Here is a 6781-nt window from a genome sequence, read left to right on the forward strand (position 1 = left end):
TGCCTGTGTCACAGTGCACCCCGCCCCCACCCCGGGAGTTTGGTAAACCATTTTCAGAAACTTCTTTAAATTAGCAATGACTGTCTTCACTCAGGAAAACTCTTCTGAAATTTGGCTTGTTTTTGGTGTCAGCTATGTGATCATCTAAAACATCTGTCCTTCTGGACTCGTTTTAACCAAATACAATGTTGCAAAGAAATGTCCACTCTGGCTCTTAGTTTTGTGAGCCACCTTTGGATGGGTGCTGGGTGTCACAGAGCCAGGCTAAGGTGGGGGGAATTCTTGGAAGCTTCCAGAGCCTTGTTTCTTCTTTTTCCTATTAATGTCTGAGAGTCTTTTCAGTAAACCCTGTGCCAATTTGTATGTGTTGTGTCCCCCTAAACACCATTATCTTTGATGTAATCTTGTGTGGGCAGACCTATCAGTGTTAAGTAGAGTGGAATTCTTTGAGTGTTTCCATGGAGATGTGCCCCACTCAACTGTGGGTGATGACTCTAATTGGATAATTTCCATGGAGGTGTCAACCCACCCATTCAGGGTGAGTCTAAATTAAATCACTGGAGCCATATAAATGAGCTGACAAACAGAAGGAACTCAGTGCAGCTGAGAGTGACATTATGAAGAGGAGCTACAGCCAAGAGGGACACTTTGAAGAAAGCAGAGGAGCTGCAAATGAGCTGCAGCCGTTTGAAGACAGCTGTTGAAAGCAGACTCTTGCTCCAGAGAAGCTAAGAGAGGACAAACACCCCAAGAACAACCAAGAGTGACATTTTTGAGGAACTGCAGCCTAGAGAGGAACATCCTGGGAGAAAGCCATTTTGGAACCAGAACTTTGGAGCAGACACTGGCCACATGCCTTCCCAGCTAACAGAGGTTTTCCGGACACCATTGGCCATCCTCCAGTGAAGGTACCCAATTGCTGATGTGTTACTTTGGGCACTTTACAGCCTTAAGACTGTGACTGTGTAACCAAATAAAACCCTTTTATAAAAGCCAATTCATTTCTGGTGTTTTGCATTCTGGCAGCATTAGCAAACTAGAACAAACCTCTTTTGTAGAAAAATACAATTAACTAGATCCATTACTGAACAAGTCAGTGCCATTGGCCCACGAAAGTGGGCTTGGGCATGGACAGCCTTTGTCACAGCAGATGAAATCATGTCCATCATTTTAGAAATCAATACAGTGTTCAATCTTTTTGAAACATTATTCCTTTTGTTGCTGCTGCTGCATTTTCTCTGTTTTGACCTGGGAGAAGTTTTCCCACATTGCACAGGGCAAGAAGGTACTCAGACCTGAGCTCCCCAAAAAACTTACAGGGATGAGCAGATAGCCACTCACCAAGCAGTGTGGTGCCAGACTCAAAGACAGCTCCTTGCCCCAGAACCAGCACCCACAACCACCCTCTGTCAATACTTGACCCTGCAGAAAGCTCCATTCCTGTATTTTAAGATTTGGATGTTTCAGAATGAAACTGCCCCCTCCCACCATCCCTCAGGTGAACAAGTGTCAGTGTCTTAGAGTGGATTTTGACAAGGACACACAAGGACAGAGAGGCTAAGGTCAGCTAAGGGGTCCAAAGTGCTTTCAGTGTCACTTTCTCCCCCGGGACAGGAGGTGATCTAGCCCTCAACAGTTTACCCATATAATTCATCATGAAGTGACCCATGCAGTGAGAAAGCTAACTTCATCCCTGACAGAGGATGAGGGTCAGAGTTGAGGGAGGTGGGGCTGGGGTGGAGGGTCCTGGCTTAGGGGACCCCTCCCCAGACTGTGGCGTGACCAAGCTGTCCTGCCAAGGCCCCATCCCTGAGGTCAGCTCCTGCACAGAGCTGGCCCCTGGCTCCTTACTGGAACATGGCTGAGAGTCTTCTATCAAGACCCCACCCCTCCCTTCCCCAGGAGATGCTCCAGTTGTTATGAAAGTTGGCATGGATGGAGAGTGAAGGTTGCTCTTGCAGCATTTCAGGAGCCTTATGTTCAGGCCATTCCCTTTCAGGGTTCCTGGACTGGTGAAGAATTGGGGTGACCAGTCGTCTAGTTTGCCCAGGCCGTAGGGGCTCCTGGGGATGGGGATCTTTTAAGTGTTGAAATTGGGACAGTCTCTGGCAAACTGGAATGAAGGGCAGTTTGCTAAAGCTGCCGGAATGTAATGTATCAGAAATGAGTTGACTTTATCAATGGGGATTTATTAGTTTACAAATTTACAGTTCTAAATTCATGAAAATATCTAAATTAATGCATCAAGAGGAAGATACCTTCTCTGAGAAGAGGCTGCTGGCATCCAGGGTTCCTCTGTCACATGGGAAGGCACATGGCGACATCTGCTTGTCCTTCTCTCCTGGGTTTTGGTTTCAAAATGGCTCTCTCTCTAAGCTCCTGTGGCTCCTTCTTGTCTTCTCTGGGTGTTTCTCTCTCTCTCTCTCTCTCTCTCTCTCTCTCTCTCTCTCTCTCTCTCTCTCTCTCTGTCTCTCTCTCTCCCTCCCCAAATGTCTCTGCCTCTCTGTCCTCTCATAAAGGACTCCAATAAAGGATAAGACCTACCTCCAATGGGGTGGGTCACATCCCAACTGAAACAACGGAATCAAAAGTCCCACCCACAATAGGTCTGTATCCACAAGAAGGGATTAAAAGAACATGGCATTTTCTGGGGTGCATAACAGTTCCAAACCAGCATACAGGGTCACCCAGAATCCCCACCTACCTGAGGTTCAAGGGGCTCCAGTTCTGCTTTCCTCAATATAAGTACCATGGCAGCCTTGGGCCAACATGAGTGCCCAGTGGTCTCGTGGCCACTGAACCTGCAGCAGGGCTCAGCTGCATCTTGGGTCCCAGATGCTTTCTCTGTAGTGCACTCAGGATGGATGTGTGGGCAACTGCTTTGGGTCACTCCTTCTGCCACCCCCATGTGCTATCGACACCAGTATGGCCCCTCCTGGGTGAGGCTGTGCCCTCTTCTGCCCTCTTGATCCACTGCTGCTCCCTCATCTGGAAACTACAGGGCAATGGGCTGCATGCCAGAGTCCACACACCAGCCCCATTAACATCTGCTCATGGCACAGGTTTAACATGAACCCCAGGATGTTAACGCCAGCAAGGGCCGTGGGCTCAAGAAACCAAGCATTTCCAAGATGGGGTCCTCACCCCACAGACAGATGACAGATGCATGGAGAGTCGGGGTGTTACACAAACACCTGCTTTCTTTTTTGTTTTTGTAGAACAGCTTTCTTGAGCTATAATTCACCTGCCATACAATCCACCCCTTCCAAGTGTGCAATTCACTAGTTTTTAGTACATTCACAAAGCGGTGCAACCATTGCCACAGTCGATTTTAGAACATTTTCATCATCCCCAAAAGAAATCTTGTCACTTATCAGCAGTGGTGACATCAGCAGTCACTTCACACTTCCCCTGTCAGTCCCCTAGCCCCTGGCAACCCCTGACTGACTTTCTGTCTTTATAGAAGTCACTTTCTTTTTAATAGTGATGCACTACTTTTCACGTGCACTGCAAAAAATATATAGCTAGCACATCATCCTGGGATGTCACAGATATTATTGCTTAGAAAAATGCTAGATAAAAGTGGGTGGGAGGATATAGGAACTAATTATAATGATCAAACTCTCTGAGCTAAAATCTAGAGTGTAGGTTACCAGGAGATAGGAAGAGGGTAGAGAATAAGGAGTTGATACTTTATTTGAATAGGATTTTTAATAAGGTTGATGGTAAATGTATGGAAATGAATAGAGGTGATGGTAGCACATTTCTGTAAGGTAATAGCACTGAAATATGAGTGTGATTGTGGTTGAAAGGGGAAGTGCAGGGTTAGAAGGAAAGCTAGAGGATAAAACATGGGACTTTGTCACAGTGAACCCTGTTGTAGACGATGGCTGCAGTTAACTGTACAGATGTAAGAATATTCTTCCATGAACAAATGTACATGACTATTACCAGGTGTTAATAATATAATAGGGTGATACACGGGGGAAAATACAACTAGTGCCAACTATGGACTGTAGTTAACAGTAACATTGTAATATTCTTTCATCAATTGTAACAAAGGCATAGACCAAAGCTAAGTGTCAGTAATAGGGGGTTATAAGGGGTATGGGATTTTGTTTTCTCAGAGCAATGAGAATTTTCTGAAATTGTGGTGGTGAATGCACAGCTCTATGATTATACCGAGAGCCATTGATTGTACACTTTGGATGGTTTGTATGGTGTGTGAATAAAACTGTGGTTAAAAAAAAAAAAGTGGGTGGAGAGAAAGCAGTTAAGGGAAAATGCCAAGTTTCCACTAGTACTTGGTGTGGGAATGGCAAGTGGCAAGCTGATTTTTCTTGCGCTTTCCCTTTCTCCACTGGCGCTTCCCTCCCTTCTGCCTTCTCTCATTTTTTCATTTGTCCTGGGGCACTTATGTAGAAGGCTGCCTTGTGCTCCCCTCCTTGTCTCACCACCAAATCTGCTCTGGTGGCCTCTGGGGCTGGTTTTCCCAGGAATCTGGGCCTGAAACTGGAGGAACTGCCCTCCCCCTCTCAGGGATTTGCCCAGGGAATAAGGCTTGGGACAGGGCAGCCCCTGGAGGGGGTCAGCAGGGAGCTCTGGGTGCTGATCCAACTCTGAAGTCAGCCGTGAGAGGACCCCTCTCCCCCCAAAGATGGAGAGGCCACCACGGTTTCCCCGCAGACCCCACCACCCACCTGCCCAAAGGGGCCACGCCACTGGGGGCCCCCCAGCAGCCAAGACCCACAGGGCCAAGGTACCTCCTGCTGGGCACGGGTCAGGCACGGAAATGACGGGGAGAAGCTGGGGACCCCGTTCATGAGGCTCACAGTAAACCCTGGAAAGTTAGTCCTTCTGGTGACAAAGCTACTCATATCTGAAGTATATGAGTGATACATTTGATTTATGTACACCTGTGAAACCATGACTATAATCAAGATAATAATACACCCATCACCCCAAAAAGCATCCCCCCTGCTCCTGGGTGACCCTCCCATGCCTCCCCACTCTCCCCTTTCCAGTAACCATTGATCTGTCACTAGATATTAGTTTGCATTTTCTAGAGTGTTATATAAATGCAATCATACAGATGTAGGCTTTTAAAAAAATTTTTTTTGTTCTTTTTGAGATGTATGCTTTTTTGACACGCTCCTTTCACTCAGCATAATTATTTTGAGATTCATTCACATCGTCGCATGAACCAAATAGTTCCTTCCTTCGTCCTGCGGAGAGTCATGCCATTGTATGCGGACACCATGCTTTGTTTATCCAGTCACCCGTGGATGGACCTTGGACTGTTACAAATAAAGCTTCTATGAACACTTATCGAAAAGCCTTTGTATGGACACGGGCTTTCATCTCTCTTGGGTGAATACCTAGGAATCCAGTGGCCCTGAGCACAGACAGCTATCCTCACATTTTCCACTCAGCTGCAGTGACTCAGGCCCTTCTGGAGTCATCTCAAGTGGGACAAAAGGATTGGGGTCACCCTAGACTTGGAAGCACCCCTTCCACCACCCACAGCCCCAGGTGCTCCAGGTAGAAGGTGGGGTGTGGGCCTGAGCTGGGGGAAAGGGGAAAAGGGGGAGCAGTACCTGCCCTCTGTCTCAGTTTCCTGGGGCTTCCATAACCAAGCACCACGATCCATGTGGCATAAAACAGAAACTTATTTTCCCTGGTTCTGGGGACCAGAAGTCTGGGACCGAGGTGTTGGAAGGCTGTGCTCCCTCAGAAGGCTCGGTGGGGGGCGGAGGGGGTGGTAGCTTTCTTTGCCTCTTCCTAGCTTTTTTTTTTTTTTTTTTTTTTTTTTTTTTTGCCAGCATTCCTTGGCTTGTGGCAGCATCATTCTGATCTTGCCTCAATCATCACACTGTGTTCTCCCCCCATCTGTCTGTCTGTGGGCAAATTTCCCTCTTCGGGGAAGGACACCAGTTATGTTGGAAAGGGCCTGCCCTGATCCAGTTGGATCTCATCTTAACTAGTCATATTTTCAAAGACCCTATTTCCAAATGGGATTGCGGTCATGAAACCAAGGGTTAGGACTTGAACATGTCTTTTGGGGGGACTCAATTCAATCCCAAAACACCCTGGATGCTCAAGGCCTTCTCTAGCTATAAAGCGATGGCATTTTATCTTGGGATCTGGCTGCTTTCACTCAGCACTTGGTTATAAACACACTCTGGGGGTGGAGAACGTTCTCATGCTGTCTTTCCTGTAACTCCAGGCAGGGCTGGCCTCATGGGTTGGGAGCTGGGGGGTGGGGTATATTTCTCACTGGCACCTTTGCTCAGAAAGGCCCCACACATGGTTTAATGCCCTACTGTTACCGTCTTGAAATTTGAGTCAATTTTGAACGTCCTCACAGTTTCATGGTGCACTACCACTACACACACACCCCACCCCCTGCCACCTCCACAAACTACGTAGCTAGTCGTGGCTCCATGTATTCTCTCGTGTTGGGTCTTTGTGGTTCCAATGAATTACTCTAATACCCTACTCCTCATCGCCTCTATCTCGTATCTCTCCCATTCTTTAATGCTTCTCCTCCCCTGCTCCCCCTGCCATGATGTTTCCCCTATTGCTCTCCCTACTCCCATACTCTTCCCCCACTCCATAGGTGGGCTTTTCTCCAAGGGGAGGGCAGGCTCTGTGGGGTAGCTGGCAGCCAGCTCATTGTTCCCCTTCCAAGTTCTACCTAATATCAGGAGCTGGGATTCCCTTGGGCTCACCATCCTCTCTCTGAGGTTGTGCAACTCTGTGTAAACCACCTTCCAGGAGC

This window comes from Choloepus didactylus, chromosome 2 (genome assembly GCF_015220235.1).
Source record: "Choloepus didactylus isolate mChoDid1 chromosome 2, mChoDid1.pri, whole genome shotgun sequence".
NCBI lineage: Eukaryota > Metazoa > Chordata > Mammalia > Pilosa > Megalonychidae > Choloepus > Choloepus didactylus.